Source organism: Hemicordylus capensis, chromosome 4 (genome assembly GCF_027244095.1).
Source record: "Hemicordylus capensis ecotype Gifberg chromosome 4, rHemCap1.1.pri, whole genome shotgun sequence".
NCBI classification, from domain to species: domain Eukaryota; kingdom Metazoa; phylum Chordata; class Lepidosauria; order Squamata; family Cordylidae; genus Hemicordylus; species Hemicordylus capensis.
The window spans coordinates 229,157,379-229,183,092 of record NC_069660.1 but is presented as its reverse complement, the minus strand read 5'-3'; positions in this window follow the sequence as shown (position 1 = coordinate 229,183,092).

The following is a 25,714-nucleotide window of genomic DNA, read 5'->3' as shown; positions in this document are numbered from 1 at the left end:
GATTGCAGCTGCACAAAGAACTGGAAATTCATCTCCACCCACTCCCCAGTTGAACAAAGAGCATTCTTCAGCTCCTTGTGTCCTCTGTGGGAACATCTCCTCTTCCAATCTGCTATCCAAGGAACTCACAGAGCACACACACCTGCCCACTCCCTCCTCCATGGCAAGGTAACAGGCATTTGACATGTAAGGTCTGTAAACTGTAAGGTCTCCGAAGTGGTTACGAGCAACATCCACTTCCTTTTCATTCAGTGAAGAAGATTTGAGCAATGGCAGGCAGAGTACCCAGCACGGCAGTGCACTGTGCCATGGAAATGGTCCTGGAAAGCATGAAGAAGGAAGCCAGAATGAAATCGATGCAGTGGCGGGCAATACTACAAATGCCCGGAAGCTTTGGGAGCATCGTGGCAGCTGCTGCTTATGAGGAAGCTGCGAGGTTCAGTGCTGCCATCACCAGATAGTCATTCATTCATTCATTCATTCATCCATCCTATATATACCACTCTTCCTAAACTGCTTTACATTAAAATCAAAAACCCATAATAAAACAATTAAAATAACAAAACATTTAAACCAGATTAAAATTAAAACTCGATATAATTAAAAGCCAGGCTAAAATGATGAGTCTTTAAGACTCTCCTGAAAGCCTCCAAGGAAAATAATCCTCTTATATCAGATGGATTGGATTGCTTGCATGCTCAAGAGCTGCTGTTGCAAGTGTGCAAAGAAGTGAGGGAGCAATCATATTCTGGCAAACCTTTTACAGGAGTACTTGTCCATGGACAGGAGGTGGGCATTGCCAAGACACAACAACACCAGGCAGTCCATGGAAGATGTGTCACAGTGTGATGACCAGAAGTTTATGGGAAGCTTCAGATTGAGTTCCTTGCAACTGAAATGGAGCCAATTTTCCCCTGCCAGGACCCCACCATGCACTATGCTGTGCCAGTGCAGAAGCAGCTGGCCATCACTCTGTAAAAGCTGGCCTCTAATGCAAACTGTCTGACACTCAGCAACCTGCTTGCAGTAGGCACCTCCATGGCATGTGAGATTTTCCATGAAGTTATTCTCCTGCTAAATTAGCTGTTCCTGGAGGACACGATTCAGGTGAACAACCCCCAGTAGGTGAAGGCAGGGTTCCAGGAGAAGGGTTTTCCCGGCCTTCTGTGATGTTTTGACAGTACACACGTTGAAATTTTAGCACCTCCTGGCTGCCAGGATGAATACTGCAACCATAAGCACTACTTCAACATGACCCTGCAACCTCTGGTGACTACAAGGTGTTTCATAGACATATATACAGGGGTGTCCAGAAGTGATATTCTGGATGTCCCCTCTTGGGGGAAAAATGGAGGGCTGGGACCTCCATTTTTACACACACACTCATCATTGTCAGCAGCATTGCCATCAAGCCTGTGATATTTGGAGACCAGGGATACAGCCTTCAGAACCAGCTCATCACCCATGCTGTGCACACCTCAGAACACCATGGAGAGGGAATTCGAATTCCTCCACAGCAATGTAAGAATGGTCATGGAGCAGACATTTCAGAGACTGAAATCCCGTCAGTGTGTCCTCTACACCTTGCTGGATGTGAAGAAAGAGCTGGTTCCACAGGTCAGAGTGGCCTGCTGCATCCTTCACAACAACTGGAAGTCGAGGGGAGATGTCCTGCTGCTGGACCAACCAGATCTGCCAGCCCCTCAGGCAAACAAGAGGAGCAGCTGCCAGATGCAGGAGCAAGACAGGGGAGCAGCACCTGCCTCTGTTCCAGCAGAGAGGAGTTAGAGCAGCATCAGAGAAGTGTGAGTAGTAAGAGCAGTTTTCTCAAAATATGCCAGGGAGCATTCTACACCTCCCCAACAGCAAGGCAGACAGGTGGTGATGAAAGAACGCACTACATTTAAAGCACAAGAGACTCAGATACTGCACCCGGGCACAGCACTACTTCAATCAAAGCTACATCAGGAATACACCTGCAGCAACCTTGTGGCAAACTTCTTCCTGTTCAGTAAATTACAGAGTTAACATTTTGGAGTACAAATGTGAGGTCTGTCTCCATCGATTGCTCCTACTCGTTAATAGAGGGCCCTTTTGGCTAGCATGTGGTAGGAGGCTAGGAATTAAGGTGTTCTGTTACTCCTCCTGTTCCATCATTTGAAAGGCAAGGCTAAGGGGTTTTAAGGGCAAAACCTGACCTGCTCCAAAGTAGAGGCTTGTTGATTTGTTAATTTGTGCTGAACTTAGCAGCAGAAGGGATTGTGGCTTGGATTGTATGAGCATCCTGCAATGCACATTGCCTGGCATGCAGGACCCCTTCTTAGAATTCCTATTACAAATGTTGTGACACCCCCCCCCCCAAAAAAAACACCCAACCCCAGAATAGAATAAAAACAATTGGCAGCTGCTAAGCTGAGGATTCAAATCTCAACTCAGCCAAGATTTAAAAGCTGCAGCCACTACAGAAGCGAAAAAGGTGGGGGCAGTGGGAACGGGGAATTAGGGAAATGGGTCAGAAAGAGGCCTCTCAGGCCAAAAGGCCTGAGCTACCTGGCCCAGGGGAGAGAAAGGCACTCACACATTCACATACTCTGTGTGTGTGTGTGTGTGTGTGTGTGTGTGTGTGTAGGGGGATCCAGCAGCAAAAGCACACACACACACACACGCGCACGCGTGCACACACACACACGCCTGGGTAAAAAGGGTTTAAAGCAGGAAGGGAATGGGGGGGACGACAGAAAAACAGGCAGAAGGGAACAAACACACAGGAAGTCTGCGAGACAGACTCTCACCAGCTAATCAGCAGCCAGAATCTCACTCAGCTCAAGCTTAGCCAAAGAGGACTGCAGCAAGAGTTATTTGGCAGGACCAGAGAGCATCCCTCCTATTGGAGCACCCATCTTTGCCCTCTCCCCTGGCCAATAGGGTGCCAGTTCTCAGGGATTGGCAACACTGTAGAGCCTACCAGAGAGCAGGGCCAATGGGGGCAGGGAACCAGTACAAATTACTGGGGCCTGGCAGTCCAGAAGGGGGCCTGAGGCCTGACTATGTTGCATAAGCTTTGCAGTTCTCAAGGGCCGCTCGGCCAAATGGTCAGGCTCAGAGGCTACTACTGCTCTGCACGGGGTGGGGGGGGGTGTTTGTGTGTTCAACTCAAAACCCCCTCCAGTTCTGCACATGACAGCTAGAATGATTTTAAAGATTGGTGGTTTGGCCTTGTGGTGGCAGTGGCGTGGGGGCCTCGCAGTGGAGGTGGCCTTGCACCAGCGGCAGGGGTGGGCTTGTGGTGAGGGCCCTAAAATGCTTTTCACCAGGGTCCAAGCCCGCTCTCGGTGGCCCTGCCAGAGAGTCAGACTCATCTGGCCAATCAGGGAAACATGAGTTCAGCAAATGAAATCAAGCAACACAAGTGACACAAAATGGAGGATAGCACCTAAAATGGAGGCTTGAGCCCTTGAACTGGTTCAAACCAGTTCAAATCAAACTAGACTCGATTGGTTCAAACTTGGACTGGCATTGCCAAAGCAATGGCCGGTTTGGTCTGAGTTTGAACCTTCGAACCGAACCGGTTTGAATTCTAACCTGTTTTCACATCCTTTACCAAAAGACCAGCTCTCCTAATAATCATATATTATATATCCATTATATATGTTAAGCTGCCACATTCTGTAACAGATCATGCTTCCAAAGAATGAACCACAATTGTTCACTATAGACCACAGTTTGAGTAATCTAGCCTTGAAGTTTAAAAAGGCAGGTCTGAATAGTCAACCCCATTTTTACCCAATGATGAATATTCTTGTGGCCATCTCTAAACGTAAGGTTCTAAGAACAGGATGAACTGAGAATGCCGCCACAAAAATATTCTTTGGATCAATTAAATAAACCCATGACTAAACCACTCTTGCAATGTACTTCTAATGAATTGTGTTTAAGAATTCCCAGAGCCACTTTGCAATTTAATACAAATGTTCAGATTCTCTGGTAAGTAGCAGCTTTTCCCAGGTGAAATAACAACAAGCTTAAAACAGAATTATTAAAATAAAGAAAATGCCTTCTACAGCTTTCAAGTGTTAAAACCATAATTGGTTACAAGTGGAACATTCAGAGATAAAATTCCACATTCCGTTTTATTGTTAAAACAGAAGACTAAGGCTACTTTCCATAGAAAGTTAGTTGGGCTGTTAAGCACATCCATAAGAAAAACCAAAGGCCCATCCAGTCCAGCATCCTGCTTCATAGTGGCCAAGCAAGTATATCAGAGAACCCTTTAAACAGGGAAAAGAAAGCAACTGCCCCTCTTGTTAGTGTTATCGGGATTGCCCCCTCTGATCCTGATGATAATGTTCATTTATTTTTACATTTATATACTGCACTAGGGGTTTGCATGAACCATTCAATCCCAAATCGGTTTGGCAGTTTGATCTTGAACTGAACTGGAGGCAGTTCTGTCCATGATCAAACTGAACCAAGCCCAGTTTTAGTGGACTTGTTCGGGATCAAAGGGTTGGCTGGTGGGGTGCAGCAAAAGAAGTTGTTTAAGGTCCTCACTGGATCAGTGGTGGCCACTGGCACCGCCACTTGTCCCTGTCGTAAATCTGTTAGCTCAGCTCACCCAACAGGGTTTACAACCCCTTCAGCTCTCCCCTTGTGAGTTAAACAGAAAGTAGCAGCGAAGCTGCACAAAGGAAAATGAGAGACTCACAAAGAAAAATAGTAGTAAATGAATAAAGTCCCCTGAACTAATCTAGGTAACACCCCAATACGATAAATGAGTTATAACTGAAAAGAAAACAATAGAGCAAGGAATGAATAGAACAAGGGACAACAGAGCAAGTAATTAACGGAACAAGGGACAACAGAGCAGGAATAACAGAACAAGGGCAAACTGGAACTCGAAAGGTTGAGGAATTCTAAATAGGAACACGGTCTGCGGTAAGTGAAAGTTGCTGACAGAAATCTGTGCAACTAACAGACTGCTTAATATAGGGCTCAAGATAACCAGCAGCCAATCAGGCTTTCCTGAGTCAGCACTCTACTTCCTCTCCTGTGATATCCTGTGCCTGCATGTCTCCCACTGAGCCTTCCTCTTGAGACGTCTTCTCAAGACAGGCGAAATCCCCGCCTCCTCCTGATCAGCCTCCTGAGTCCTCATGTCTGGCAGCTGTTCCGATTCCTCAGCTCCAGAATCTGTTCTCCCTGCCAAATCCTGTTGCTGTGCCTCTGAGCCTGTACTCCCAACCGAGTCCTCCCATTCCTCCTCTGACACTTCTGAGTCAGAGGTCTGAGCCATGACAGTCCCCTAGTGCAACCCAAGAGCATGGCACTCCCTCAGCGACAAGCTGCCCATGTGGCGGTGGCGTGATTCTGGCCTCTGTGGATGTGCAGAGGCTGGAACTGCACCACTGATGTATGGGTGGCTTGCTGCAGAGGGAGTGCCACATGCTTGTGCTGCACCAAGGGGGTTAGTGGCTGCAACGGTGGCCTGGTAAGAACCTTAAACTACTTTTCATCACCCTCCTGGCCACCCTTTAAACCTTTCAAGGATTCCCACTTGTAAAGGGGAAACCTCACCGGATTCCCCTTTATAAGTATAGCACCTCAAACCACCGAGCCAGTTCAGTCGAATGATCTGGACCAAACTGGCCAGTTTAACTGAATCAGTTTGGAGACAGACAATGCATTTCAAACTGGGTGAAAATTTGAACCAATCCTTTATTTTTGGTTTGTGCACACCACTATCCAGCTCTTTCTCTAAGGAGCCCAGAGCAGTGTACATGGTTATGTTTATCCTCACAACAATCTTGTGAAGTAAATTAGACTGAGAGATAAATGACTGGCCCAGAATCACTGATTGAGTTTTGTGGCTGTATGGGGATTTGAACTTGGGTCTCTAACCACTACACTTCACTGGCTCTAATATGCATCTACTCTGGCTCTAATATACAGCTACCAATGCTAGTAGCCATTGATAGCTTGATCCTCCATGAATTTGTCTAATCCCCTTTTAAAACCATCTAGATTTGTGGCCATCGTTAACATCCGGTGCCAGTGAATTCCATAGTTTAACCACGTATTGTGTAAAGAAGTACTTATTTTGTCTGTCGTGAATATTCTACCATTTAGCTTCATTGGATGACCCCGGATTCTAATACTACAAAAGAGGAAGCATTTAATTTACCTCTCTGGCTTAGAAAATGATGACCTTCATACCTGTAACCTTTTCACCTGAAGCCCAAGGGCTGCCATCCACACTAACAAAATGCTGGTGCTGGTAAATCTCTGTCCAATTTACAGGGGAGTCGTGATTTTTGTCAATCTATTTCCCCTGTGAAAGACCCAACTGTGAAAATATGTCCCAAAAATATGTCCCTTTTCTTCAGAGGGAAGAAATCAACAAAAATCACCAGTCTCCTGTAGAGTGTACACTGCGCTACTGTACCCGTGCTTTGTTCGCCTGGATGTCAGTCATTGTTTTTGAAGCTTTTGTCATGAATCAGATGTTTTCAAGATATAGCAATTATCTAGTTCTCCTCTCTTCTTCAGGTGTAAGAATTAGTGAAGGAATTTATACCTACATTAATTAATTAAATATCTGAAGTGGAGGAACAATGTATCAAAGGAAATATGCAAATGACTTTATGCGCCCTTCTGTTGAAGGGACTGTATTCTGATGTATTTTCTAGTTATTATTTTCTCCTTGTCATGAGAAATTTTAAGATAAAAAGTGTATGTTCAAAATGTGAAATCAGGAAGTCTTAGACACCTTATCCTGATTCTGTGCAGCTTGTAAGTACAGCTCTGGTAAGATTCGGAATTTAAGTGTACACTCCTTGAAATTAGTTGAATTCTATTTTGAAAATGAATATTTTACCTACATTCTCTATTTTATAGTGTTTACTAGAAGTTTTAGAAGTAAACTCGAATCTTGACAGAAGTTTTGTCTTTTGAGTTATTTTTTAAAAAAATTCAATACAGTATCTTATTATTATTATTATTATTATTAATAAATTAATTTATATACTGCCTGACTCCAAAGGTTCTAGGTGGTTCACAAAAATAAACACAAGAGAAACAAAATAAAACAACTGTTAATTGTTAAAATCAGCAATTTAATTTTTAAAAAGCATTCAAAGATTACTAAAAGCCTGGCTGAAAAAAATGTGTCTTAAGGGCTCTTTTGAAGGTTGGCAAAGATGTTAAACCACAAATGTCTATAGGGAGTGCATTCCACATACGTGAACTTATGTGAGGTTTTTGCACTCCTGGGCTACTTGAATACTTAAAACCATTCTAAATGCTAAGGATGTAAAAAGGGTGTGGAAAAAGTGTGGATTTGAACAGGAAATGTCTCAGCTTGAAGAACAGTCCCTCAAGACAGTCACAACCTTTTCTGTTTCTGAGGAGGGAAGGTGTATAACACTTTTTTTAATTTTCTCATCAGCTATTTCACAGCTTTGAGTTTCTGAGGGGGAAGGGATCTGAGCACCGGTGCTCCGTCAAAACACCCAGAAAACAGAATTTGTAAAAATATATATCTTTGTTGCTAATTTGTTTTTTTGTTTTTGTTATTTTCACCATGCTCATCCACAGGTAACACATACATGGCTGAGATATACTTTAACATTTTGTTGCAGATCCATACTTGTTAACTCCTACTACAAATTCAGCATTAACTCCTGTAATGTCAGCATGACTCTGCTGTGCCTCAACTGTTCTGGTTTGTGCCACAATGTCAAATCAAGCTAAAAGGAAAACCAGATTATTTTCTGAAGTAGAAAGGTTGATCAGTTGTACTGATCGCTCCCTTCCTCACTCCTGTCAGTTGTTTAGACAACCATTCCCTGCTTTGGAACTATGGAGATTCAGTTGAGACCTTACAGTAATCTACTTATTTTCCAAAGATCCACAGGAACATTTTCAGGTTGCTTGTTATTTTGCTGTTGTTTAATTGAGACACAGGATATATTTCTGTGTCTCAGAAATATCTAACATATATTTCTCTATGAAAGCATGAATAGGGGCAGGCACTCATACATACTGGAGAGAGTCCTATCTCCTGAGCCAGATTGAATAGTAGCACTAGATGGATTCTGATAATCTTTTCTTTCTTCAGTGAACTCCATTAAATGTGGAGTTCTATACTCACCAGCTGATGGAAATTTATTCATTTATTTATTATTATGCTATTTACACACAGTCTACTAGATGTTATTGACTGGATTTGGTACTTTAATTATCAGGCCTTTTCCAGGGGTCTAGGATAACTAAAGTCTATTATTATCATTTCTTGTTTACACAGTCAGACAGGTGTTATTGACTGGTTTGTTTTATCCAGACATCGAGTCCTTCCCAAGGACCTGGGATGGCTGAATTTTATTATCAATCTTGTTGTTATTATTGTTTTTTATTGTTGATTGTTTTTAATGTTGTTTTAGAATATTGTTTTAAAATTTTTAAATTGTTGTGCTTTAAATTTCTTGTTTTTGTTTTTAACTAATGTTTTAATGTTTTATTTTGTTGTAAATCGCCCAGAGACTCAAGTTTTGGGCAGTATAAAAATATGTTAAATAAATAAATAAATAAATAATAGAAATCGTCGCAAAATATAGGCTGTTCCCAGTAAAGTTGCTTTTTGTAATTGGCTTATAGTGATTTCTGTGGCCCCTGTGATGTTGAGGTGCTCTTCAAGGTCTTTTGGAAATGCACCTAGGGCATCAATTACTACTGGGATTATTTTGGACTTCTGCCACAGCCTTTCAATTTCAATTTGTAGATCTTTGTATTTTTTGATTTTTTAAAATGTCTTTTTCTTCTATTTTGCTATCACCTGGTATTGCTATGTCGATTATTCTGACTTGTATTTCTTTCTTCTCGAATAAAGTTATATATGGTGTATTGTGTGGCAGATATTTGTCTGTTATTATCTCTGCACTGATCCACAGTCTATCACAGATGATTCTAAAATGTTCACACTGCTGCAGGCTCCTAAGGAAGCACCAGGAGTCTTGAGCAGTGTTCCCTGTAACAGGGTTTCCTAGATGTTGACTACAACACCCAGCATCCTTAGCTTCAGTGGCCTTTGGCTGGGGATGACCTCTCCTGACCTTTCATCATTTTTCTCCCTTGCTTCCTTTTTTTAAATTACTAGTGTGGCAAGAGAGGTAGGAGGGTGTGCACCAGGCCAGGAGGCAATGGAGGAGGACAAGATCGGTCTTTGCACACACCTCTTTGTGCCTTAGTAGTGAAGCAGCAGCAGCAAAACAGAGGTGGGGGAATGGCATTTTGTGGTCAAAGATTTGTGCTACCACTTTTTCCACTGTGGCATCAGAAACTACTAGAGAATCCATGATTCCTTTTGGTTGTGGGAACTCTGATGAGCATATATAACGTCTACAACCACAATGGCTCCCCCAATTCACGTATATGAAAGGGACACCTTTGTTTGTCCAAAGGTATGCAGAGAGTTTCCCCTTCCACCGATGGGTATAGAGCTTTCTCACAGATGAGCTCCATGTACACATCTGAGCATGGGAGAGCTTCTTGATGAGGGCAGCCCCAGCAAAGAAGCCTAACATAAGCAAGTGGGGTGTGTAGACCCAACTGTCAGCTACAACAGAAAAATGCCATGTGTCTTTCTGGAACTCCTTTTCTGCGAGTTGGTATTGGGGACTTGCATCCCATTACAATTTTCTTTTCCATTTACTGATAGGGATTTTCTGACTATAGACAACACAAGGCACAAGCCTGCACATGTGGCCACACATCCAAATTAATTCAATAGCCATGGATTATAGCCTGGTATGTGTTCGACCAATCCATTGTTGTTGTTTTTTAAACTGGGGTCAAGCAGCTGGACAGAATTTTTTTTTTGTGGGAGGGTGGGGAGCTTGGTAGACCATCCTTAGCAGATTTGACTTGATGAGTCACAAGCACAGGCCTGGTTTCATAATCTTGGGTTAACAGAAAAGTCAATTTGGTTGTTGATTGTTGACCTCTTTTTTGATGCAGTGTGTATAGCCTTGTTCACTTCCCTGTGTCATTTGACTATGTTTAATCATCCATATTTCTTGCCCCTTAAGACACTTCTATGAGGGACTCCAGCATAGCATGACACTGACATGGGTCCTCCTATCTCTATAAAGTGTTCTCATAGGAAACACTTAAAGGCCCAGAAACAAAGGAGTCACTACTTTATATGTATCTGCGAATGTGGATTCTAATTTTAAAAAAATCAATGCTGATTGCATTTTACTCCCTTCTAGTCCTATTGTAAGACCTATTAAAAAGTAGAGAACAGATATTTTTTAGTGCACAAATGAATTCCAGAGCTGCATTCAATCGATGCTGATTAGATTTACAGTTTAACAGCCATTTTTATCATTTTCACTGGAGAACTTTCTCCTCGATTATGGTTCTGGGCAGATCTATACAATAGGAATTGCTTTAATCTCATATACTGACAGTGCAACTACCCCCATACAATGCAATTTAGCTCTCCCAGAGCTCAGTATTTCTTCTGATTTCTCACTTATGGAAAGCCTCCCCCAGATTTGAACTGAATGACACTGTACAGGCAATTTGCACACAGCAGTTCCTTTGCTGTGAATGTGCTGATCAATTCCCATCTACTGACATGATCGTTTGCATCCCATTGGATTAGAAAGCTCTCATGCTTCAGTGGACAATAACGCTATATATAAAAATTTGTGCTTCTACTGCTATGCCTCTGCATGGATCTCTGTGGAACCTATGGACTTCAATTACTGGTTTATGCAGGCGAACCGATGAATGGATGAGAAAAGCTTTCCCTATGGCACTGCAGAGTCTATTGCTCACCAGGCATCACTCATCAAAAAGAGCAGGTGACACACACCATTTACTGGCCTGAGACATAACTTACTCTTAAGAGTCACAACATGCTGAAAGAGTGAGATTAGATGCAATTCATAACCAGTTAAATCTTCTTAAAATGATTTAGTGTTTCCTGTTGAGAGGTTCCCTGCTTTTTGCCAGAGGTCAAAATTGTATTATGCATGTTCTTTTCCAATGGCCCTAAATATTTGCAGCAATCATATGTTTTCCTAGTAGACGTGACCTTTGCAAAATCATGTTAGTAAACAATTGGATTACAGTTCTACTTTAGGAGGTCAGGAATTATAAATACCATCACCAGGTATTTAATCAGAGTTAGCAGTTATGCTTTTTAAAAATGCAAAGATATAAATGCAAATGAAATATAAAGCTGTCATAAAGAATTAAAAAAGGTGGGAAAAGATCAATACATAGATATCTACCTTTGTATACGTACATGGTTAGATATAAAATGTAAATTACTTTACTCTGGAAAAAAAATCTAATGGATATGTGTATATATACAGCTCACTGAAGTCGCAATCTTCAAGCTACTTACTCAGAATTACTTGTATTGATTCCAGTCTGAACGGATAATTGCAGAATACTTAATATAGAGGAAACAACCATGGCAGAGTCCTTTTTGCTATTTTAAAAGCATTTGCTGTACTAACTGTCAAGCCAATACTGTTTGCTGAATTGGATTTGCAACATTGCTTTGTAGCTGAATCACTAATAGCCCAATATATTTTTAAGTAAACATATTTATGTTGCCATCTAAAAAAATAGACCCACAAAGCCATGACCTGCTGGTGTGCTGAGAAAGGGTCACAGAAAACATTACTTGAGTGGAACCAAAAGTCTCAGCCCAGAAATCTGTTTCAAAGCATGGAAGCTCTGCCACTAGGAATTGCAAAACTGTATCCTCTATAGATTGGAAGACTCAGGTAGGGACTATCACCAACTGGTGGTAGGTTCAGTTAAGTTATAAGTGCTGGAGAGGAGAGCAATTGTTGCAGATGAGTTCTACAGCAATTTACAGCATGCATTTCAACTAACCCATGGCTTCTTAACCTTCGGCCCCCAGTGTTGTTGGACTACAACTCCCATCATCCCCAGACATGGCCTTTGTGGGTGAGGATGATGGGAGTTGTGCTCCAACAACATCTGGGAGCCCAACCAAGCCTTTGGTTCCTTCAGCGTTTGTGAATGACATCACAGGGGCAGTTCTTGCCTTGCAGCATGGTACCAACCTGTGACATAGAAAAGCATTACCACTACAAATGGAAGTTTTTCTCACAAATTTGATGTTTTCAGTCTAGCCCAGTCAGTCGGTTTCTTTTTTCAATAACATTTCATTTTTAGGATGTTTTCTGTCATTATCCAGAAAGAACACTATTAAAAAGTATATAAAACTAAAAATGATACAATAAAATCCCTGTGACAAACAGAACAAATTCTTCACTGTAATTAATATAACAAATCATCATCATCATCATCATCATCATCATCATCATCATCAAGCAAATAAATCAAATTACCCTATATTTTTGAGCTGCAGCCATCTTACATTTAATGTTTTGGTGGCAATTAAAATTTCTTTCAGCATATACAATGTCATTCATGATTACAATTATTTAATGCCATTCCATATAAAATGTGCCCATATATATCAGAATTGGGGACAGTCCATAGGTTTGAATGTGCTTATCTAAATGCCACTGATATGAACGAGGTCATCAGCTGAAAAAAAAGGCTTAGAGAAAATAAGTGAAGAATTAGTCTGACTGCTTGGTATACTAGAAATGCATTTTGCAGCAGTGATAGAAATTGATGCAGAAAAGGTCTCACCTGGCTTTCCTGCCCATGGATGGATCACTCCAAATTAAGTGTCTACAATTTTTGCCTGTCTGCTAATCCAAACTGTCCAGGTGGGATATCAGTTCACATTTAGGAATTGATCGTGCTGGGAGAAAGTGTGCCTGGGCATTGAAGTAGAGGATCAAGCCCTTAATGTGTAGCACTGCTAACCATAAATGGATTAAGAAGCTGGAAAAGTGACAAGGAGACCACTGAACAATAATATCGAGGGATGACATAAAGGCTTTCTTGTTCTTTTTCCATTTAGCTAAGGTAGTTTATTGCTCATGAATGATACCAAGCAAGTAGAACTGAAAAGTTTTGTCCCCAAAACAGATGCTTGGTAGCAGCTACACAAACATTTCATCTAAAAATCTTGACCCAAACTGCCCCATAGTGAACTCTCTCATATTGAGGCAGATCAGCCATCTGAGCCATACAGATAACCAATCCTTCTGGTAGGTAGCTTGGTCATCTGTAGCATTTGGCCAAGAGATAAGAAGGGTAGTTATCAACCATAAAATAGTTTTAGCTTGTGTTACATTGCCAAGTGGTAAGAAGAAATTTTACTACACATGAGATGCATCAGCCCAGGATATTAAAATGTGAATATGCTATGAAAATGTACATCGCCACATTTTCCCACAACATCCTCCCAGTACATTCTTTTATCACAGTGGAGGGAGGTGTTAATCCAAACTGCTGTGTTCTACACATGGCCCAAATACTATTTTAAACTAGTTTTTATAGCACATGAATCTGTGGCACATCACCCAATTAAAAATATGCTAGGAGGATGCCAGAATGTGCTGGATAAGTGTAAGGACATGCATTCTCACAACAAATTCCTGTTTTGTGTGGGACCATTCAGGGAAATAGTTTTTGAATCAACTCACAGATGTGCAACAGAATGTGTGGTAAAATGCTGACAAAATCCAATTGGGTCTGGACAAAAAATACTTGGCTGCTTATAAGAAACCTGCTAGTTCTACACTGAGAAATAGGCGGGTGAGTGCATGACAAGCTAATGCTGAATTGAAGACACTGAGGGTGATGTTGATTTATAAAGCAGCCACCTCATCCACAGTTGATGGGGCACACACTGTCATGTGCCCTCCCAATGGCATGTTGAATGTGTACACCACTCTGCCAAATGGGAAGCAGCACTTGGGAAGGCAAGGCTCAGACCAGCTGAGGGACCAAACTTTTGTTTTCTTTCCCAAAGAAGCAAGCAATCAAGTAAGTAAGTAAGTAAGTAAGTAAGTAAGTAAGTAAGTAAGTAAATGAAGGGGGAAAGGCCAAGGTAAATTTGGTAGAGCTAGTATTTTCTTGGGTTTGACTTCTCACTGGCTGGGGTTTGTTTTTGACAGAGTAGCTTCAGTTTCAGTTTCAGTTGTGCCTAGAGAGATAATGAGATCATTCACACAATCAAAAACTGTGTTCTACTTGGGTTTGGGAACTGTGTGTACTCCCAATTTTTGATTGTGTGGAAGCAAGCTTAGAGGAAAACCTGGGTAGAAGTGATTGTATGGAAGCAAAGTTAGAGGAAAACCTGGGTAGCTTTTTCTCCTACCTTGCTTCCACACAATCACTTCTACCCAGGTTTTCCTCTAACCTTGCTTCCACACAATCAAAAATTGGGATTACACACAGTTCCCAAACCCAGGTAGAACACAGTTTTCGATTGCGTGAATGACCTCAGTGAGTAGGAAGTAGCTGCAGGTGAGTCACACAGCTGTGGGAGATGCCACTTTCCTGAGGAGGCTCAGTTTGGAAACCGGCCTTGAGAGGACCAGGCTCATACCAGGGGAAATCTGCTACCTGGAACTTTGCTAACAAGAGTTTGCTAACAGATATCAAAGGGTTTTGTGTAGAGTGTAGCAAAAAATTTTTGGGGGGGAGGCACACAAGCAGTCCCCCTTTATCACAAAGGAGACACCCATCACGAAGAGACGGTGACTACTACCGCATTTTTGTAATTTCCTTTGAGGACAGAGCTTAAAACCTTTAAGTAGCTGACGATAGCAGCTAAGACCTAGCTTTCAAGTAAACAAGCTCTATATATTCCAAAGAGCAAATATTTGCTGGTCGAATGACTGTAACAATAAAGATTTGATTTGATTTGAATAGCAAATAAAACTAGTTATGAAGGTTGAATGCCAGCAGGGGAGGGATGCTTCCCAGTGTATTGCATGGAGTGTTGCCTGAGGGGCAGATGCCATGAGTGTGTGCTTGGTGCAAGGAGCTCCTGGCTCTAAGGGACCAAGTTTGTTCCCTTTAAGCCAAGGTAGTTGACTTGAAGAAGCTCAGCGAGGCACAGAGGTATATGTGTCATATCCCCACTCGAGGACATTGGAGAGGAGTGGGAGGCAGGCAACTTACTAGAAAGTGGGGAGGCGCCTGAGGAGGAGCAGGCCGGTAATGTGAATGGGGAGGTAATTGAGACAGGCCAGGGTGAGTATGATGCAGGAAGGGCCAGCAGGGCTGGGTGATCTATGGAGAGAAGGGTCAGGATCTGAGCAGGAGTTTGGACAGCCACTATCTCCTCGAGAATGCAGACAGGGAAAACGTCAGCAGCAGGTGAGGGAGTTATGAAGGAGTAATCGTCTGGCTAGAAAACAGAAGCCGGATTGAGCTCCCGGCAACTGGCGGGGGTGGAGCGTTGATTAAGTGTATGTGACTGCTGACTATAGATCAGGCAGTCTGTGCCTTGAACAAACTGCTGGAAACAACATGCCAAATCTGCTTGCAGCTTTTGTCAGAGAGAGTGTGACTTTGAAATTTGGGCTTCTCACTCCTCACTTCTGTATTCTCGATGAGACTGTTAAACCTGACTGTTGAGAAGTAAAACAGAAACTTGAGCTACCGGTTATTGTGTCATATATTTCTGGCCAGCGTCTTCCATTGAGTGAGCTTGTGACAATATGGAGGATATGCTCAGGAATATGATAGAGGCACCCCACTCCCAGGCTGATAGTTCCTCTGCTTTCATGGAGAATGAAGGTCTCAGGAAAAGGTGGCACTGGTTTGAGGAAGAGGGGAATGATCACTTAGAAGGGACCCCCTTCCTTGGGTGATGTGCCCACATCCTCTCACACAGAGGATACTCCTCTGGGGGCTGAGGACCTCCTAATAACAGGTTATTAGATCACTGGGCTCAGCGAAACCGGATTCAGTACAGTTCAGCCACAGAACTGGGCTAAACTGGTTCATGGGCTGGTTTGGGGATACTTGTAAAGGAGGCATTCCTTAATCCCTAATCCTAAAGGAGCAGAGGGGGCAAATGAAAGGGCCCTTATTACCTTCTATTTTCAGGCTGTGGAGGCAGAGGAAAATCTCCTAAGACATACATCACAGAGCAGCTTATTACTTTCTATTTTCAGGCCATGGAGGTGGCGGAGGAGAGCCTCCAAAGACATCAGTCACAGAGCAGCTTCTAAAATGATGTCTGGGGGGTTACCAACAGGAACTGGGTTGTATCTGTTTTGGCAAGCCATATCCCCTAAGGTGCAATGGTGTAAACCTTTCAGATAAACCAGAAGGTGGCAGAGTAGAATTGGAGTAGAGCAGATAGAAACACATGACAGCTGGTCAAAAAGGTCAAATGACAGTAAGGGAGATAGCACAGGCCAACACCAGATATATAGGTGTATAGGTGTTTATATACCAATGCCAGAAGCTTCCAAGCCAAGATGGGCAAGCTGGAATGCTGGTTGCTAATGAAAATAGATAAAGTGGGCATAACAGAAACCTTGTAGAATGGTGCAAACCAGTGGGATGCTGTTATTTGTGGTTACAAACCCTACAGAAGGGACAGGGAGGGGAGGACTGGGGGTGGAGTAGCACTATATCTTAAAGAAGGGATAGAATTCAACAAGCTAGAAAACCTAGGAGGACCGGAGTCCTCCACAGAATCATTATGGGTGACAATATGAGGACTGAAAGGAAATGTGTTAATAGGGATGTGCTATTGCCCTCTGGATCAAAATGCTTAGAATGACCTGGAGTTGGAGAAGCAAATCAGAGAGGCATCAAAAGGAGACAGAACTATAATAATGGGTCACTTCAATTACCCACACATAGACTGGACACATTCATTTGTGGGTATTGGCACAAAGACCAGATTTCTAGACTTGCTAAATGACTGTGCCTTAGAACAGTTGGTTGCAGAACCAAACCAAGAGAAGGTGATCTTGGACTTAATTCTGAGTGGTGCCCAGGACCTGGTGTGAGATGTCAGAATTGTAGAACCACTGGGGAATACATTGTGATCCAATTTAGCTTATATGCAAGTGGAGCATTGTCAAGGAAGTCCAACACAGAAGAGGAAACTTCTAAAAAAAAATGAGGGGGCTGGTAAAAAGGAATCTGAAAGGGAATGTCAGGAAGGTCAAATCACTCCAGAAGCATGGAACTTATTTAAAATGACAATAATAGAAGCTCAGTTTGGACCTATAACAAGAAGGAGGAAAGGTACCACCCAGTTCAGGAGGATACCAGCATGGCTAACAAGTAGAGTCAGGGAAGCTATAAAAGGGAAGAAGACTTTCTTCAAAAAAAAATGGAAACCGTTCCCAAATGAAGGGAACAGAAAGGAACATAAACTCTGGCAAAAGAAATGCAAGGAGACAACAAGGAATGAAAAAAGAGAGTTTGAGGAGCATATAGCTACAAGTGTCAAGGGGAATAACAAAAATTACTTTTAAAATATCAGACGCAGAAAACCTGCCAGGGTGGTGATTGTACCCTTTGATGATGAGGGCATGAAAGGGATTAAGAAGGATAAGGAGATTGCAGAGAAGGAGAAGGAGGGTTTTGTGTGGGGGGGGGGGTGTTGGGTTTTTTGTTTTGTTTTGTTTTGTTTTGTTTGCATCTGTCTTCACAGTGGAGGATACTGACCATTCACCTGCTCTGGAACTGAGCTTCTCAGGCTCCGAGGCTGTAGACCTGGTCCAATTTGAGGTTACATGAGAGGATGTTCTAAACTGTCTTGAAAAATGAAAAATTAACAAATTGCCAGGTCCAGATGGCATCCATCCAAGAGTTATGAAGGAACTCAAATGTGAAATTGCTGATCTCCTAGCAAAAATATGTAAACTGTCTTTACAATCAGGCTCTGACTGTGAATTGATGGGGTAAATTGATGGAAAGCATACTTAAGGACAAAATTGTTAAACATACAGAAGAACAGGTCTTACTGAAGGAAAACCAACTTGGCTTCTGCAAGGGCTAGTCTTACCTCACTAACCTTTTGGAGTTCCTTGAGAGCATCAACAGGCATGTGGATAAAGATGATTTGGTTGACCTAGTATACTTGGGCTTCCAAAAAGCTTTTGACAAAGTTCCTCACCAAAAGCTCTTGAGTAAACTTAGCAGTCATGGGGAGAGGGGACAGGTGTGGATTGGTAACTGGTTGAAGGACAGAAAACAGAGGGTAGGAACAAATGGGCAGTTATCACAATGTTATAAAGTTATCAGTCAGAATAAATTAGTTAAAAATGAGTCATGGCTGAGGCTCACTATATACATATAGTGTGTGGCAGCTGTGAAGAAGAAGGTCGTTGCAGAATTGGAAAAGATGCAGAAGAGGGCAACCAAGGTTATTAGGGGCTTGGAACACCTTCTTTTATGAGGCAAGACTACGGCGTCTGGGGCTACAGCATCTCCCTCTCTAACAACATTAGAGCCAGAGGTCATCCCATGAAACTGAAGATCAGGAAATTTAGGACCAACACAAGTACTTTTTCACACAGCACATAATTAATCTATGGAATTCTCTGCCATGGGATGTGGTGATGATCACTAGCTTGGATGGCTTTAAAAGGGGCTTAGATAAATTCATGGAGGACAGGTCTATCAATGGATACTAATCTGATGGCTATAAGCTACCTCTGGCCTCAGAGGCAAGATGCCTCTAAATACAAATTGTAGGGGAGCAACAGCAAGAGAGAGGGCATGCCATCACCTCTTGCCTGTGGGCTTCTCGGAGGCAACTGATAGGCCACTATGTGAAACAGGATGCTAGACTAGATAGGCCTTGGGTCTGATCCATCAGCGTTGTTCTTGCATCCTTATGTTCACAGGTACAGGAGTGCCAAATAGGGCTGAGAGTGACTCCTGCCTGTAGCTTTGGAGAATCCGCTGCCAGTCTGTGTAGACAATACTGAGCTATATGAACCAATGGTCTGACAATAAGGCAGCTTCCTGTGTTCTTTTGCCACAGTTAGGACTGAGTATTTAAAAATGAATTCCAGATTGAACCCACCTCCATGTACACAACTATCTCAGGAGGTTCAAGAAATAAAAAAAAATACAAGAGAATGAGATGTGCTATCTCCTTTGAAGACTGAAAAATCAGAATGCAAGTGGGTATCCCTACAACAACAACAACAACAACAACAACAACAACAAATATTTATATACTGCTTTTCAACAAATGTTTCCAAAGTAGTTTACATAGAGAAATAACAAGCAAACTATGATCCCTAGGAATCATAGAGGTCATTCTCACAACCAGCCCTACGCTGTACTAGCCCTGGTATGGCTGGTCATGAGAATCACCAAGATCATCCATGTTCCTGGCGCTCTGCCCTCTGGTATGAAACGTGGGCTCAAAGTGAAGTAGGAGGGTACACGTACGCCTCCTACCACACAGTCCAGTTGTGTGGGCGAGTGAGCTGCTGACAGCTCCTTTCAGGTTGGTGGCAGCCACACTTGCCATAGAGACCGTGGGGGGGAGGGCGCATTCTAGCCCCCAGGAAATATTGCAGGGCACTGCACTGCTTGCACATGCAATGCAATGTTTTCCTTGAAGACAGATATCTCAAAACAGAAGTTTGTGCAGATGTTCAGAACACCGTTTTGTATTTCATGTTGAAAGGCTAATTCAAAATCTCACAATTTTTGGACTATTTTCAAAAGGTAGTAAAAATGCAGGAGAAATGAGAAACAGGGCACTTAAAGTAAGGTCCTCTCATATACTGTGCTTCTCTTGTTTTAGTTTGTGTGTCTTGCTTTTCTTTTTCTTATTTTTCTTTTTCTTATTTTATTTTTCTTATTTTTTGTGTGTGTGTGTCTTGTTTTGGGCAAAATTTAAGTACTCATGTGTTGTCCTAAGCATCTCAGCATGAAACTTGGTAGATTTCAGGTCAGAACTCACTTGCTTTAAATGGATCCTATTGACAGTAACAGGACAGTACCAGAGTAACAGAGCTATGGATAGCGGGCTTATTGTCAATTAGAAAAGAGATGGATTGCTGAAGAGGAAACAAAGTAACAGAATAACAACACAAATGAATCACTTGGCAAATTGAAGTTGTCCAAAGTTACACAAAAGCCAATCAACATGTGTTCAGCATTTGAATCTAGCAATAAGGCAATCATCACTGTGAGAGTTGTAATGTCAGATTTCAATTCAAATCGCCTGCCTAGAAAAGAGAAAGAAGTCCACTGACTTCAACAGAATTAATCCAGATCCTCTTCCTAAAATGCTTTAGTGATCTGGTTAAAAGTCTTAATTTGAGGTTACAGGTAGAGCTAAAAGAGTCATTTTAAAGCCTAATGCAGAAATGTTGGTTCATTTCATCTCTTAGTGATATTGAATGCCTTTGTTTGCTCAGATGTTGCTCCATTGCAAGTTTCCCTTGATATTTGAAAGGTGCACCAGAAGCTCCACCATGGGTTGTGTACAGGCCTAGAGTCCCCTTCAGGCTCAGAAGACGGCAGGGCTGCCTTTTGATGTAACATGGAAATGCAGGTCCAATGAATCCGTGGTTCCACACTCCCTCCCCCCACTCTCCCATCCGCTTCCGGACATGCAGGAGAGGTGGGGGAGCTGGCAATGTGGGCTTCCTTCTTTACAGAAGGACAGCTCTCACAGCTAATCAGGCCAGAGTGAGAGAGGAGATTCCTTCCTCAATTCTGGCCCCATGGGGCCAAAACTGGAGTGCCAGCATTCGGATGCAACGCTGGCACTGCAGACCCAGAGTTGGAGGCACCCAAATTCCAGTTCAGGGAGTGAAACCACAGGTCCTTTCTTGCCTTCAGTGCTGGTTTCCCAAATTTGAACGTGCATCCAAGGAAACTGGAGGTGAAGGAACCTCCGGTTTCCTGTTGTGTCTGAATTTTGTGCAAATGTGCAACAGCAGATCAATTGCTGTGGTTGACAGGCACAATGAAGCCTTGGGATCGAGTGTGCCTGGGATTGCCCAGGAACCTGACATTCTGCCTTTTCCTGATCAATGGAACAGTGCATTTGGTTTGCTAGCCCCAAGTTATGCCACTGACCTCTAAGATCTAAAATGGAGAGCACCACCTCTATGCTTAAAACTGGGTGTGGGTATCCATAGCGCCATCCTGGGCTTGACAAGTGCCCAGAACATGATAGATATTTATATAGCTCATTTAAATCTACTGATTGTACTGGACTGACTCATCCATTCCAGTGCTTTTTATAGACTATGCAAACTATATTAACAATTTAGTTAGTTAGTTAATAAATATATTGCCTGACTACAAAGGCTCTAGGCAGTATTTAAAACATGCTGTGAAAAGATTACAGAATATGTTGAAAAACCCAAATTAAAAAAAATCTGAACTGCCCATGTAATTTGTAAACTTTTAAAATTGTAGTATAAAAGATGTCTAGGTCATTATGATTTAACTGAAGTCCAGTTAAATAAATCTGAAGATACTGGAAGCATCTATTACTGTTCATCTAATGCTGAATATGAGTAGTCAATGAATTTAACATGAATAAATACAATGAAATATTTAATGTTATTGCACTTAAGGGTGTTCACTTAACATCATATATCCAAACAAGAACTCTGTAAAACAGGAATGTTACTACTCATATATTGATGATGAGGTGAAAGATGCTGGTTTCTTCAAAACTACCTAGTGACGTCATGATGGGGAAAGACTTGAATTGGTATGTTTCTCTTTCAACAAAATACAATGCTATATGAACTGCTGCTTACCTCCTCCTAACAAGTGTGGTTTGAAGGGGGCAGGGTTGTGCCCCATTTGTTTGAGAAGGCAGGACAGATGAGTGGCTGCCATCTTGCCTGGGGTGAGCATGTGACAATGCTTGCCCAAAGGGAGGCTGTGTCATCAGCTTCTTTATAGGCTGACCCTGCCTCCCAGGCTAGGGATGTGCAAACAGGTTTAGAATCGAACCAGTTAGGTTCGAAGGCTTGGGGTCAAGCCAAACCACTTCCAGTTTGGCTCGACCCTGGAATGAAAAACACCCCCCAGCCCATGGGGGGGGGGGTGTTGCAAACCTTTTTAGGGGATTTTTTTTCTTTAAAAAAAAAAAAAAATTAAAATTAAACCCTCTGGGCAGGTTCTCCGAGGTGGTGTTGGTGGTGTCCACAGAGGTCCCCCCCGCCGCTGGCCTTCCCTCCTTCAAAAATGGCCCCATTCAGCCATTCTTTGGCCCATTCAGGCCTTTCCTCTGGTGTGGCAGCCATTTTAGAGGCCGCCACATCTGCCTAACCTCCACGAGGCCTAAATGATTTAACTGGCATATAGAAGGCCATCGTATAGAGCAGGTCAATTGTTTTAGATATCTGGTTGTGGTTTTTCATGCCACTGGGTCATAGAAGGCCCATGTGCACTACATTGCCCAACAGGCACATAGAAGTGCTTCAGCAACATTAAGATTCCTTTGCTTTAAAGGTGGAGAGATTATCCATGCAGTGTTAAAGTTATTTGCTGCTAAATCATTGGCCCAACTTTTGTATGGTGCACAACTGGGCCCCTACCCTAACTATAGGCCACTGGAGATAATCCAATCCAATCCAAGTTTATTAGAGCAGTATTCAGGGCCTCTCGAGGTAGCTCCAAGGCTTTCCTGGCCGGACTGCTGAATTTTACGCCACACTCCTCCTTGCAGATAAGAAATCTTCTACCATCTACAAGGTTGCCAAATTTTGTGCAGCGGCTGTTCAAATCCATCAACACCCTGTCATGGTGTTCGGTCCTTGTTAGGAGGATATGTCCCACTGAGGAGACAGCTGCACTCTTGTTAGGAAGCTATTTTGCTTGTTGTACTTTTATATACAGTTAATAAAGTGTGGCCCTAGTTAAATTCCATACAAGTGTGTCATGTCTTCTTTGGATTTGGGTGCAACATCATTTTATGAATGACCTTCTATGATGTGGTTTGAGCTTGGGGGGAGGGGAATCATTTACAGATTTTTTTGTACAGTGCTATATTATTAAGATACCTTGTTTAAAACTTTGTGATGTTATTTTTTCTGATTCAACTAAAGTTAGATTTCATAGTCATCAAACTTAAATGCCTCTGTGATGTTGCTGTCTCTCTACATACCATTATAGGTCATGTACTGTAGTTTTATGGTAGTGAATATAATTTAGCAATAACTTAACATCCATTTTTTCAATTTTGGATGCTGTCTACACTTATCTCTTTAGATTAGCTTCTAATTATTTCCCTGATAGAACTTAAGCTGTTACCGTCTATGGACATAACATATAAATTAAACTACTCATTGCTTTTGAGAAATTTAAGTTATTAATGTGCTCATCTCAGCATCCCTGTTTATTTCCTTTCATTATAAATGATTTATGTGATTCATTAGATTCTGGTAATTATCATTTTAGACTCATAACTGTGTTATTTATGCAAGCTGTGCTTCTGTTGATGAAGTACACTGCGATTTACAAGACAGGTTTGATAAGTTGGATATACAGGATAATGAAGCCAGACAAATTATGTTTAAAGGACAATAAGGCAAGCTGTATTTTATTCCTAGAAATATATAGGTGAAAAGTATTCACAATCCCCTTTCAGAGCTCTATATCTGCTAAAAGGACCCTCTAAATTAAATCAAAAGAAAAAGGATTCAAAATACTTATTGCTAGTCTAAACAAAGTATAGAGTAATCAATGTGAATACCTTTGCAAATACAGGGTAAAAATAGGTTTGGGGATTTGGTACTCCTGATACGTATTTAATAGCTTTTGTGTTGACATATTCAATGGAACCATTGCCAGGATAGCAGTAGTCTAAGGACATCTTTTCTAGGCTATTTCTTTGGTCTGCCATAATTTCTTCAATATGTTTTAGACCTTGATCCAGCTTTGTTCTAACTAATATCAATGGCCTTTTACAATAGGCACTTCCTCATGGAATTCCTTAAGCTGTGATACAGTACCTTCTCTAACATCTCTTTAACTCACATATTTTCAGTTGAGAACAATAATAGTCGCATATGGGTACTGTGTGCAAGATCATTCATTTCAAAGTGCCTCCATACCAAATTCCTCATGCTTAGGCAAAGTCAGCATGACAGCGAGAAAGCTAGGCTGGAATCCTTCTCCATTACATGCTAGCTTTGCATAGGCTGGGAGAATTTGATATAAGTGTGATTTCAAGCTAGTGACTCCCCATCTGCTTGCATGGCAGTGAAAATATATTCCCCTGGATACCCCATTCTTCAGAGTCCCTGTTAGTTAAAGAGACTTTCCCCCACCCTGAGAGCTGTCTGTGACTGTCCCCTAATGAGACTGGGCTATAATAAAAGCTATGCCTCCACTACTGATTGACAATTAGATGCATTTTGATGCAACAAAATTCAATTTTAATAGGATTATATGGATTATTTCTACTTGTGCTATGTGAAGTACCTGGGTGACATAGTTCAGATTATATAGGTTGGATTTGATGCATGCAGATTTTTGCAGCTTGGTTCAATTTTTTTGCAGCTTGGGCATTGACAGCACCCAAGATGGGTGCCCATGGTGGACAGGAATAATGAGTCCATGAGTGGTAGTGGTTACAGCTTATTGGAATGGAGCTGTCCAGATCAGAGGGGAAGAGTTTCCAGCTCTTGATGGTGGCATGTAGGAGTACAACTGCAGGAGCATTGAGGGGGGCATATGAGAGGAGCTCTAAGGATTTGACAAAAGCTAGCAATGGCCCCATAGAAGACTGGAAGTAGGTGGAGAAAGTATGAGGAATGCACAGCAGGGATGGTTCCAAGGGGTAGAAGGTGCTTCCCCTAAAATATTTCCTGCTCCCCATTTCAGACACCCGATCCATCAGACTTGAATTTTACAGCAAAGCATCATGCAATACAGTCACAGTATATTTTGGTCCTATAGCTTGAATTAAACTCCTTTACTAGGGATGTGCACAGAACAGGCTGGCCTGGTTAGGTTCGAGGCTGGATTGGCCTCGAACCCAACTGAGCCAGTTTGGTCCGGCATCCCCCTCAAACCCCCCCAGTTTGGTTCAATCCAGGGGGCTTCATGAGCTTCACATTGTTAAAAAAAACCCCTTTTACTCCCCATGGGGAAGTTCCTGGAGGTGGTGGTGGGAGTCTGTGGAGGTTCCTCCTTCCCCCCACTGGCCTTCCTCATGCCCCCCGCTTGGCTGATTCGGCCGCTCTTTCGTTGGTTTTCAGCACAGTGGCCATTATGGAGCCCACACACCTGCACACTTGGCCTCTGCAGGGGCTGGGCCATGCAGAGGCCAAGTGCACAGGTGCACAGGCTCCATAGTGGTCACCGTATCACCGGCTGAAGGCCAAAAACTGGATGAAGAGTGGCCAAACTGTCTGAGGGGGGCATGAGGAAGGCCGGCGGGGAAAGGAGAACCTGCGCTGACCCCCACTGCCACCTCCAGGAACTTCCCCAAGGGGAGTAAAGGTTAAAAAAAACTTTTTTTTTTTTTTTTACAATGTGAAGCTCGCAAACCACCTGAACATCCGGGGGGGGGGTTCGGTCCGGGGTCAGGCCGAACAGTGGGTGGTTCAGTTCAATCCCAAACTGTCAAACTGAACCAGTTTGACGCTGAACACATCTGACAACGAACCTGTTTGCACACCCCTATCCTTTACCTCAGAACAAGCAGCAGAAACCATTGGAGCCAGGTAGGTAGGAGACTCCCCTAGGCTTCCAGAAGCCAGGCCATCCCCTTAACTTTCTTCCTGGCCAGGAATATCATTGGGAAGCGCATAGTCATCTCCCT